Genomic DNA, 12,950 nt, shown 5'->3' with positions numbered 1-12,950 from the left:
AAACAATACAAGGCGTTACTACACAGTAGAGCTTCCATTCAATATCAACTGCTGGATAATCAGAGAACATGTTGATAAAAGGCAATGGGATTGACACGTCTAAATATTTCCCTCTGAATATTTTTGTATTTTGAACATGTACTGTAGGATTAAACCTGCCAACGAGCTTTAAGCCTTTAAGTCTAACCCTAACCCTAACCCACCACCATCAACAGTTGTTTGTCTTTTGTATCTCTGTATATTTAACATTTGAAACAGTACATATGATGTCTGTAGTAGATTTGAGAGATGGACCAGTATATTGTATGATATCTCAGCTTTAAAAACAATAGCTGTATCAGTCCAAACAATGTTGTTGTTTTTTTTGTTTGTTTGTTTTTTTTCCTTTCTACAGTATTTGGCGGATTGTGAAATTTGGCTTTTTTGTGCACTTTTTTTTCCAAGTGTGTCACTTGATACAACTGTAAGATTGGCAACAAAACATAACTTACATGGTCTTTTGTTTTCAAATTAATTATCTGAAGGCAGACTGTCTGAAAAGCTGAACCTGCTTTACTTCTGCATTTGTATGCTTCTTACAAAAATTCAAAACCAATATTGGCCATTATGGGTGGGACGACGCTGAATATTGGCCTTTAAGAACCATAATCAATCCCTCCTTTATAGATTATTATGAAAACACTACAAAGATGGGGTACAATTTTGACATTTGATGATATTAACCCCTCTTTTCACATGTGAAGCAAACTTTTTATCTGAAAAGGAGAGCCTGAATGGAGCAGTGAGGTGAAATGTCCAGACCTCTGCGTGGGACAAGCCCCCACCGGGACCACTCAGGGAAGTGTCTGGTTAGCACACAGTGCTGACATGGCTTGATAGACAGGAGGTGCACCCCTGAGCCAGAGCACCCCCCCCAAAAGACGCCCAAGGTTATACCATCAAGCTTGGGTCAGCTGTATAATTGGGCTTGGGGTCACCGGGACGATATGGAGCGTGACAACGAGACTATAGAGTTACAGTGTGGAGCCGGGCAGTAACGGCCGCCAGCAGGGCATTACTGCGAGGCCAGACGTCCCTTTAAAGAGTTCAAGGTCCATCTGCGGGAGTAGCTCCAGCCCTGTTCACTGTCACCGCGGGAATGTGTGTCACTGCCTTCCAGCCACCAGTGCACTGCTGGGAGAGTGGGGGTGGGAGAAGAAGAAGTTGGGTACATTGAGTTTGTTGTAAGAAAAAAAAAAAAAAAGGCTTAGAGCATGATGAGTGAGGAACTGTGGGTAATGAGTGTCAGACACAGGCAGTAACTCTCTTGTGGTTCTTTTAATTATTGACAATATCCCCACAGCTAGAGAGAGACAGAGGGAGAGGGAGAGAGGAAAGGGAATAGGATTTACAGAGGGGAAGTAGGTGGTGTTCAGTGCCGTCTGTAGCTCAATGTATACCACAGAAACAGGGTGCGAGATTAACATCTGGACTGCTCTTGGCACCGAGTCCCTGAATCAGCCTCTGCCACATCATAAACGCTTTTACTGCTGTTGGCTGTGCCACAATACCACCAACAAAGCCCTACACAACCACTGACAAGCCGACACTGATGGATATTACCCAGTTCGGTTGTCTTTCCACCACCTGGACTCCTTGAACTCTGGTGTGTGCACTGTGATTGCAAATTAAGCACACGTGTAACAAGCAGGTGTTGCAACCGTTTTGATTACATTTTTATTATTTGTACCCGAGTACCTCTGTATCAGTGTGGACATAAGTAAATGATTCAAATGTGTGTGTGTGCTGTGCATGTGCATGTCTGCGTCTGCTCCCGAGGCAGAGGCATAACACTGCTGACTGCAAACAGAGCCTGGAGCCAGGTAAGAGGCAGGAACAACAGTCTGTGTAATGCACCTCAGCTGTGTTAACACCGGCAGCTCTGCAGTGGCGACGGATCACTGGAGTGGTCGTAAAAACAAAGCCAGCTCAAACACAAGAGCGGGGTGGAGGAGGACTGGTGAAGAAAGGGTGAACTTGACGATGGAGATAGAGAAACAATGCCTCCGTTAAATATCAAGATACACTTTTCCCACCGGGTGATGACCAAGGTGTATTGCAGATGTGCTTATTAAAGTATCATCCGCTGCGATTTTAAAGTTAGCATCCTCTTTTGTCCGGGTTCCTGTGAGAACATGACAGTGGTGTCGGGTGACTCTGAGACTTTCCCTGAACTCATTTCCCTTGTCAATGAGCCAAGATTTCCTCTAGGATTATTCCATATACTGTACAGCTTAGCCACATTAGCCTTAGCTCGCAGGCCAGGAACAAAGCGAGTGCACCGGCCCATGGGCTAATATAATCAGGGTCATAACTTTCCCATCATTAGAATGTTATACATCGATGATGAATGCGGTCGGGACACAAAAAACGTAACCTTCCCCTGGCCCGTTATATACTATAAGTAAGTTTGGGCCAAGAGGACACTTCCTTTCCTCTGGCGCAGAGCTGTGTTGGCTCCGCTCTCCCTGCCGCTCCTTCCTGGTTGTGGTTACACGAGCGTGGAGTGTTCTCCATGGAGACGCCTGAGGTTATTGGAGGAGTAACACGCAACACTGAAATCTTTACGGTCTAATTTGAGGTGGTAAACAAGAAAGCCTGAGGGAATTATGTGACATTGCAGAACTATGCAAGGCCCTTGTGCTGTGCTGTCATCTTACAGGGCCCAGCACTTTTTTTTTTTTTTTACTGTGCAAGGAGTTTTTTTTTACAGGAGTGTTTGGATGCTTGTAACATTAACACTTCCTCATGTGTTACTTTTAACAAGATAACATGTAAACAGCTTTAAAAAAGAATCGCAAGCGTGCGTTTGTCCTTGACTTTTTCTTCGATAGGCCTATCTTTAACCACAGGAGGAAGTGGGAGAGCAGATCATGAGGGTTTCACCCAAAAAGACACACTTATCGGTTGTGCGCATGGTACAGGTTATCTGAACGTCTGACAATAGCACATCCTGGGCTTCTGAGAAACAGTTGATGGGTTGCATTCAAGGTCACACCAGTGAAGCCCTCTCCCCCTTCTTCTGTCCCATAACCCCAAAGCATTTAAAGAAACAATTTGCTGCTGATCAGGGGAGCCTTGCAGTGTTATTATCTTGTTAGGGCCAGTTAAGAGGCCAAGTCTCTGAGGGCTGATCCGACCCTGTCAGGAAGACGCCCCTTTGGTCTGTGGGCTGCCACGAAACCAGCAGGCGTTAACAGTCCGTGTCCATTCACCATAAAGAAGACACACAAACATCACACACACTCACACACACAAAAAGAAAACATGCATACGTGCTCACACACACACACACACACACACACACACACACACACACACAGACACACACACACACACACACACACAGAGTACACAATTAAAGAGAGCACCATGAGTGACTAGGCTACCCTCAGGGTATTTGATCTATCAAGTGGCAAAATCCTTCCTTTCTTCCCTGCTCAGTGGGGTTGATGCATGTTTTGTGTGGGCCTGTTGATGTTAATAATATTTAAACAGCTCTGCCAAAATTAAAGACTGTAGCAGTGAAGAATGAGGGTGAGGTTTTTCTTTTTGTTTTTTGTTTTTTTTTAATTCAGGATTGCGAAGTAACTTAAGGGGCAGATCTAATGGACCAATGCGGGTAGCAGCATGTTGAGAGAGAAGGAGGAAAGTTTCATCACATCATTCAGCAGCAACAGCAAAAAGGCCTCTGAAAACAGTGGCCATGTTGATCCTGGATTTCTGCTCCACTTTAAATAGCATAGAGAAAACATATAGGAGATTGCAGTGGGCGCTGGGACCAAACCATTTGAATGAAAGACAATGATGCTGTGACACACACTGACCTATAATTGCCAACAGCAGAGAGCTGAGGGGCAGCGATTGGCTGGCTCTCGGGGTCCTGCGGCCTCAGAGGATGAGAGCCATCATGCAATCGTGCAGGATCAGCAAATCATTGTCAGATGCCCACTGGCTAGCTGCACCAAACCAAAGCCATTTTTCCATCAGCATTAGAAAGTTTACAAAACACACTGAGAGAAAAAATATTGGGTTACAGTACAACTTAAAGAGCTGTTTGGGTATATTCAACAAACTATACAATCGTCTTAGAAAAACATGCAGAGGGAAAGAGAGAGAGAGAGAGTTTAGTGTGGGATACGGTTCGGTGATAATGACAACATCATGGAGAAGTCTCGAGTGCAGTCGGTTATTTGGGAAGCAATAGGGCAAAAGAAAAGTTTGCTTGTGGGCTTCGTTCATTCAGAAACACAGACATGTTGCCCTCGTGGTTACTACTATCTCTCATAAATACATTAGTGCGGAAATATAGTCATCAGTAAAAAAAACAAGCATTTGGGCGATGTCCAGGCATTTCTAATCTGCCAACACGGATTAGATGAACTCTATTTAAACGGTAATAGCAGATTTCCTTAAATCACTGCCAAAACTCTACAGTTTAACAAGCTTTTGAAGATGTTCTGGAAAACCAGTCCTATTAGCCCGTCAGGCAGTTTCTGATGTCTTAATGCAGGTCAGCTCCCAGACCTGCAGCTGCACAGAGAGAGAAAGACGGAGAGGGAGAACGGGGAGGGGGGTGTGTGTGGAAGAAACCCAGAATCAGCAGCTCTCCCTCTCCTTCCTTTCTTATCTGTTCGCACAGCCAGTTGAGGAGCACACAGACACAGCACTCTCAGACACCGCCAAGCTTTCCTGGCATCTCCCCCTAACTATGGAGAGATGAGTTTGTCTTCCCTCTACACCTCTGTGTGAAGCCCAATAGACATCACGCAGCCGCAGCCATGAACATAGTCCTAATTGGCCAGCTGTCTGAGTGGTCAGAGCTCCTAATTGCTTCTGAAATGGCAGCCCGCAGTTTTTCGACAGCATACTCAAGCTGTACCGGAGCAGATATTAGAACTGTACACAAAAAGTGCAAGCATGAGCCACATGCAAATATCAGAGAATTGTCCTTGCCCTGTACATTCCCACTGGAACAAATCTGCATTTTCCCATTTCTCCTTCAGGACGTTAATTGATTAAAAATTCAGCGTATGGTAATACAAGGCTTGTGATTGTGGCTCGGCTTGCAGGCAGTACATGGAGTTGAGTCCCTGCAGTAAATCAAAGTGGATGTCTTATCAACTAATTATCTACTCTGAATTGTTTATCAAACACACACCCTGAAGACTTTCCTCTCCTCCTCTGCTGTGTCTGTGTGTATGTATGTGTGTGTCAGTGTGCACGGTTACATATGTGTGTGTGTATGTGTGTTAGTGGGTGACATCTCTCGTTAACATTCCTTTCAGGGCTAGTAAACACAGACATCAGCTATATACAGAACAGGCCAAGCGCTGGAGGGAGAAACCTGCAGACAAGAGGCAGTGGGTTAACACTGGAAAGGTAGCTCTTATTGTTTTGTACAGTTGACTGTTCAGAAACAGTTGTGGAGGGAAGGGATGGTTTCACTGAAGGCATTAACACCAGGCGCTTGGCAGTAGCTTTTAAGGGAACAGCAGGTTATGTGTGCAGCATCAGCTGTGGCGCTGAAGTTTACCATTAGTGAAGAACAGGCTTGTATTAGCAGAAAGGAAACTAAACTCTGAGGTCCAGCTGGTGCTAGCTGTTAGGCAAGCAACCATGAATAAAAACAAACAAGTAAAAAATGTACACAAGTACCTGATTTTTATATAGTTTGTTGCAATCTCCCCATCCCAAAATGATGGTGGTCATTATCAAGGTAGCACTTTACAATAATACACACAATTTTATTTATAATCATTAGTTAATTGAGAAGTGACTGTTGTATATCATGTTAATGAAATAACGTGTGATTAATTGTTCATGGGTATCTGTGTAATTGTTCATGCCCTTAAGTAAAGCCATCCAACAGCTCATTATGATGCACCACTTTACTTAAGGAGACACAATAAATGGGTATAACAAATATGAAGCAATGATTTGTTATTGGTTAAGTGCCACTTAGTGCATTACTCAGAAATAATCAAGAACTATGCCTTAAGTAAAGGACTATTACAAGGATTCACAGATACAATCTCTAAAATTAATTAAAATTAACTAAAAATTAACTGGAAACTAAGCAAAATTTTGTGTACCTTCATTGCAAGTCATTGTGTGTCACATTTTAATGTTTCAAAAAGGGAAAAAGATGACAGCAAAATCACTCCATACAGCTACTGCAGCACAGTCCCATTCTTCTGAATCCAAACGATCACATCCCAAGAGGAAAAGACCCATATTTGCACAGTAATTTAGCGTAAATCATCACTATAGGCTTTGATAGCAAAACTGCTCTCAGTAGTTTTCCTATAACATACATGGCGTGTTTAAACTCACAACCAACTCTCCTGTATATATTTCAGTGTTTCCAATGCCACTAAGCACACACAAACAAATAGAGTTTGCTCCGTTACCAAGCAGCTGTTGCATTGTTTCCAAGGACTGATATCTTGAAAAATGGCTAAGTGTGTGCTATTCCTGGATGCTGAAATCTTGCAAGTTCTTGCTGAGCAGAATGTGGATGCAAGAGACTTTGCCACTCAAGTTGTTGCAATCGTTTGGCTTTGGGAGGCTTGAATCTAGTTGCTTGAGCTGTATAGAGTAAGTTATTTGTCTTTTTTCCCCCTTTTTTGGATCTCTAAAAAGCATTATCCATTGGCTTTGGTTTTGGAGAACACTGCTACCTCCCTCTGTTTCAATTACCACAGTGGGTAGATGATGGCAAGATCTATATTTTGGGGTTAAATGTGTGTTTAAACATTACAAATCACTGGGGGTGATAAATAGTAGTAGTAGTAACAGTAGTAGTAGTAGTAGTAGTAGTAGTAATATGTGTGTATATAATTTCATCATTTAATGCTTTTATTTACCTATTTGTTTGTTTTGTTCATCAGTTGCACTACATCCTTGGCTGTGTATGTGACATGATGCACAGATCACCGACACCCGGCCAGGATGTGTCCCTGCATATTCCTGGAGACGACGTGCCCACTGCAGGGAAAAAAAAAAAAAAAAAGCAGCAGCAAACACCAAGGCCATGGTACAGATGTGCAGTCAGGCAGTGAACCAACCAATCACAGCCCAGACAAACATAGCAGGGTGGGGGGAGGGGTCCAGTGTACACAGACTGATAAGGATGATACTAGATTTTTAGTGACCTAGGTATCAAAAGGTCAAGTGTGTGGGTGTTTCATATTAACACACAAACAAACATGACAGTGAGGGAAAGTGCTGGGAAATGATACATGAATAATCCAATAAAATTACAGAATTATTAAGGGCTAAAAACCAATCTATCTGTAAAGTCTTTCCTGTTGCACAGTGTGACAAAATATCCACCTGGATACTTGCTATACGTGAGAATTAGGTCATTTCACAAACTAATTTCATCAGTATTCCTCAAATTTAAATGCAAAGCAGCTACATTCAATGATCTCAGAAAGCGTGATGACAGAATTCACATTTTGACCATTAAAAGCCCATAGTTTTTCACAGCTCGGGACAGTTGGGCCACACATGAGCCGTCCCTTCAACAGCTACTCCACTCATGTAAACATGACCTCTGCTAGACTAACAACAGCCTGAAAAATTCTAAATGTAATCTCGTTCCAGGGGGACACGCTATAAAACCAGAGCAGACACTCTGAAAATCTCAAAAGTATGTGTGCCTCAGACACGAGGCTTAGCTGAGATAGAGAAAAATTCAGTGCCACATTCTGAACTTAGGTTTAAAGATAAATCATGAGAGATATCTGCATGACTCTGTGGGCTGGGGTTGCATACCAAGTGCTCATGTCATCATGGGTTCAAATCCAGCTCATGACCTTTGCTAGATGTCATCCTGTCACGTTCCACTGTGTGCTGTTTAATAAAGTAGAAGGAAAATATTGGTGCTTTTTTTAGGTTTGTGCCAGTCGTCTAAGCTGCTGCTCTCTTTTACATTATTCCTGGTGGTATCTGTGCATACTGTCAGCATAATTAGAGGTAGTTGGCATAGTTGGCCCATTTTTCTACCTTCAAGGGAAAACATTTGCTGTCATTTATCCCTGTACAGTATGTTAGACAAATTCCTCAGACGTTAAAATTGCCTGAGCTACATAATCCATCACAGTAAATACGAAGCCTTAATTTGTTTTTGAGCATTTTCCTTTCAGTGTGTGCATTACATAACAGTGTGCTTACTGTCAGCCACCTGACTCCAACAGGAGGAAATTGAAGTCACCGCCAAGAAATAATCCACAAAAACACGTCACGTTACAAATTTTACTGCCACATCCATGTCTTCTTCTTTGTCAGTCGATTTCAAGCTAGAAAAGATAATGTGATTTGGGGGTTTTCAACACCCTTAAAAATGATAATGTAGTATAAAGCCGACATAAACTAGACAAAGAGAGAGGTAAATAGGCTGTAACTCCTTTGAAAAGAATAATGTTTAAGGTGACTTTGCCACTGACCTGCATAATAAGGACACCCTCCCTTAGCTGCTGCCCCATAGCTCAGTTTAAAAAAATATATAAACACACTTTCACATTGCAGCAATGTCTCTTCCATTCCAAACCACATACAGTAGAACAGTAGCAGGGTAGAAGTGGAGCTCTGCGGTCATAGCTAACTAGAGCTGGGACTCACACTGCAGTGACCCCCGCCACTGGCAGCTTTCCACCGACCTTCTGCCATGTGCCAGCAACACAACTCAAGAGGCAAGAAATGGAGCACCCAAACAAACCTATGGCTCTTTGAATTTGACACGGTCAGTACCGCCTGATAAACAGTGCAGCTCTATGCCTGACCGGGATATCTTACACATTAGTACCCCATTGGATGCACTTCATTTACAGTACAGAAAACAATCGAAGGCTCAAGCCAAACAAAAGTGAGGCTTTGACTGAAGATAGAAATCGGTTACTCATGGTTCCTGGCTGTGGCTTTAACAAACCAGTCGTTCTCAGCCTATTATGCAAAACGGTCAATTATTACTAGTCTGAATACGTTTTATGCCAGATTCCTAGAGATATTATAACAAATAGTTGCCCCATTGCACCGTAGTGTGTCGAAACTGATTTTAGGAATACGATTACAGAAATACCTCTTGTGCTGAAGTTGTATTCAACAGTTGCGTCTCGTGCATTTGACAAAGGGAGCCACTTGCGTAATACAGTTCATCTACTATTGGTCAGAAAAGCCTCAATTCAGCCCAGGAAAGGCAAACAGCAGTAAGTAGTTTCTGTGTGTTTTGAAGGTCAAAGGTCTGAAAAAGTTTAGATTTGATATCAACAACACTTATATTCATGTCCAAGTAGTATTACAATATAACAATATACAGCCTAATTGTGTATCAGCAATACTTTATTTATCATTTGCCTCAGTTTCACTAGTACCACGGTTTCTCTTGTTTGCTCTTATTGGGCATGTTGCCACGAATCATTTTTCAAATGCTTGTTAAAATAAGGCCACTGCGTGCACTGTAGTCAGCTCAAAGTTTCAGTCTCAGCATGGATCGACTGGCTCCTCTACCCAATGGAGAGCATGTACTGGGGATGTGAAACATGCTCTTAAATCGTTCATGGATGCCTGGTAACAACAGATCCCTGAAAGTTGTTATTCCACAAATATACAGTTTCAAGAGGAGGAAAAGGCATGAGTGGATGGTCTGGCCAAACTTCACCTCTTTGCAGGGTGCATGGACAAATAGGGAGAGCAGGAACAGAGGGATTTCACCAACACTTTCAAAATGCATTGGTTTTTAACAATGTGTGCTTGTCTGCATTTTCCAAGTGTTGCTGGAATCCCTCTGTTCAAGATAGCAGAGTACCGCACGTCATACAGTTTCATGAATGTTATGTAAAGTTCCTCCTGGAAAAGAAAAATGCCGTGCTCTCCTGCTTCCAGGTCACTGGATAAACAGATGACAAGATAGAGGGATGTTATGAATTGTTTAGCTGCTTTGTTTTTGTGAAGATACATAAACAACAGCAGTACCTGCTTCCTGTATGTGCAGCTCCATCATCACACATGTTGTGCTCACTGTACATAAGACCTGGCGTGAGTAAACATGGACTCTAATGCTCTCACTATTACATGTAGCTCTTTTGGCCCACTAAGCAGCAATGTGGATGTGCTCACAAGCTGGGTCGCTTATGTATAATAAATTGCGCCTTTGTATATTCCCCCAAGATCTTTCCTCGAATGGGGAGATGGATGTTTATGCAGTTGCCATGGCAAGGGGAGTTCTTTAGCGAGGGAGCAACAGAGGTGTCACACGATCCACGTCACCCTTCCAGGAGAATCAGACAGCCCCGGTTTTGTCAGCCGCTGAAAAACCGTCTCTGCTCTCAACAGGGTGAGTGTACACAGTTGGGAACGAGGATGCATGTTGCAATGAATCCAGGCAGAATTTATTTTCATATAAGTTGCCATTCCTCCCTGAAAAAAATACAGAGTTATTGATAGCTGCTGCACACAATGAAAGATAAATATTCCCACAAATGTGAACTATGTACCACTAACAAATGTGGTGAAAATGCAGTATTTTAGGTCCTGCCTATTATTGCTTAAATGTTGAGATTTCGGTCTCTGCAAGGTATTGTGTTTCCTCAAAGGTTAGGCTAACATAATATACACTACAAAATATACTTTCTCATAGAAAAAAGCATAAACAGATCAACATGGACCAAAGGAGGGAAATGGCTTGAATTTCCCCTATTTCTAAAGTTAGGAAGGCCTGGGATAAATCCTTTGAAATTCACAAGGACAGTGTATGGCCATATTGAGCGAAGCTGGGAAATTGGTCTAATTATCAATTAACAGTGTTTTTGTTCCCTGCTCTGATCAGTCAGGCAGCACATATGGCAAGTGTTTGTGTAAATGCAGCATATTTTTGACTTGCTCATAAACTGCTGAATTTAGGCCTACCATGCGCAAGTAATTTCCTATAAAAATTGCAATGCATCCATCTTTATAGTTCACTCCATGAGACAACAACATATTTTTAGGTACTCACATGAAAACCATTAAACACATTTAAAAGGTACTCTATAATGTTACTATCATGCTGAAGGCATTTGGCAGGAGTAAAAGGAAATGTGCACCTTTGACGTGCTGTGCTCCAAGTTAAAATTTAGGGTCTCAAACTCTATGAAATTTTTATTTGAGGTGCGGATTTGCCGCTCTCTCCGGCCCCTTCTCTAAACATTTGTCTTCATCTTCAGGATGGCTGCTGGCTCTGGCCTTGCCGCCAGCTTCTTGTTTGATGATTAAATACGTTTTGATTTGCTGGGCCATGTTGTAAACTTCCTGTGTGGTTGCACCGTCAGGTCTGTGTTCCACACCACTGCTCCCCAAAGGCCTTGTGTGAACGCCATTATTATCCCTGCAAATTAGCCCGGTTAACCCTCCACTGCTCCAGCTCACTCTTTCTTAACCCCTCATTTTTCACCGTGTCTGGACTTTGGACCAAGGGACTGAAGAAGGTGGGCCCCCTCCCCTTCTTCTCCATCCACCCCTGTCCTGGCAGATCCTAACCCCTGTGAATATTAAACAGCGCAGACTGCAGGAATGCCTCAGCTAAATTGGCAGCAGATGTTGCTGGGGGATTCGGCTGTGAAGTGTTTTGTCTGCAAACCTAGCTGTAAAACATCGCAGGTCTGACAAGTCCTCTGGTGAGCCTCTGAGGTGAAATGGCACAAGGGCAATATGGCTCTGTAGTAGTCCTACTGAGGCTCACTGGTGGCTGAACACTCAACCATCCATTTAATGGTCACTTATGAAGGGTTTCAGGAGACAAGCTGAGCGAGGAGTGTACTTAAAGGTGGAATACAATAAGGACCGAGTCCATATAGAGCAGCTGAATTAGCCCCCTGTTGTAAGTAATGGAGTGGAGAATTCCAAGATTAAATTGGTGAATAGTTTCCTTAACACCACAAAGTAATCTCAATTTGCTCCATATGCTGATGTCCTTTATGTGACACTGAAAGGACAAGTTCACTATTTTGGAACCAAAACGCTATTTACAGATTATCTGGTATGATCCTCAGATGCAGAGACCATCATTTCACCGGTCGCTTCGGTATTGATCCTGATATTGATGTGCTGCAGGCTCCCGCTTGGCCACAACAGCTCTCAATTGGGCAATCGTAAATGGCTTGGAAAAAATACGACATTGTTGCTAACGGAAGGACACTCTTAGTGTGTCATGAAAAGCTTATCACAAACCGAGCATTTTGTCGGTAGTTATGGGCATACACAGTAGTATTCTTCTGGGACTTGTTTTGGATGCTTCCACATAGGACCTCGCTGGATGGGCAGAGTGTAGCCACAGCATTGAAGTTTACAGTTTGAAAGGTAGTGCTTGATTTGTAAAATAAAATAGTTCTGATCCAAATGGAAAATTTCTGTTGATGTAATGACCAATTGGCAAACCCTTTTTCAAGAAAACATTCTGAGATTTGTAAGAGTATACAAAGATCTTATACACCGTTTTGGAAAAGCAAGATTACCTTTTCTAAGCCATTTACAATTGCCACATTGACCGCTGTTGTGGCCTAGCAGGAGCCTGCAGCACAACAATATCAGTATCGGTGAAATGATGGTCTCTACATCTGAGGATGATGACAGATGATCTGTAAATAGGGCCTAGGTTCCAAAATAGCAAACTTGTCCTTTAAATGTTCAATCCAACTGGTCAGACGTGGAGGCTTTAATTACATGCTGCAGTCTTTGTGGTCCACAAGTCTTCAAGCAGATTATATTTGGCTTTAATGCATGTAAAACAGAATAAAAACTATACATGGGATTCAAAAATGGAAAAGTTAAGTTACCTGCTGGCCATGTCAGTGTTGAGAGGAAGCAGGCCTGGATGTCTGGGTGTCTGGGACAAGATGAATGACTGGTGCGCAAAGAAAATGATTTCGTAG

The sequence above is a fragment of the Myripristis murdjan genome, chromosome 10 (assembly GCF_902150065.1).
Source record: "Myripristis murdjan chromosome 10, fMyrMur1.1, whole genome shotgun sequence".
Lineage (NCBI taxonomy): Eukaryota > Metazoa > Chordata > Actinopteri > Holocentriformes > Holocentridae > Myripristis > Myripristis murdjan.
Note: the sequence above shows the minus strand (reverse complement) of the source record.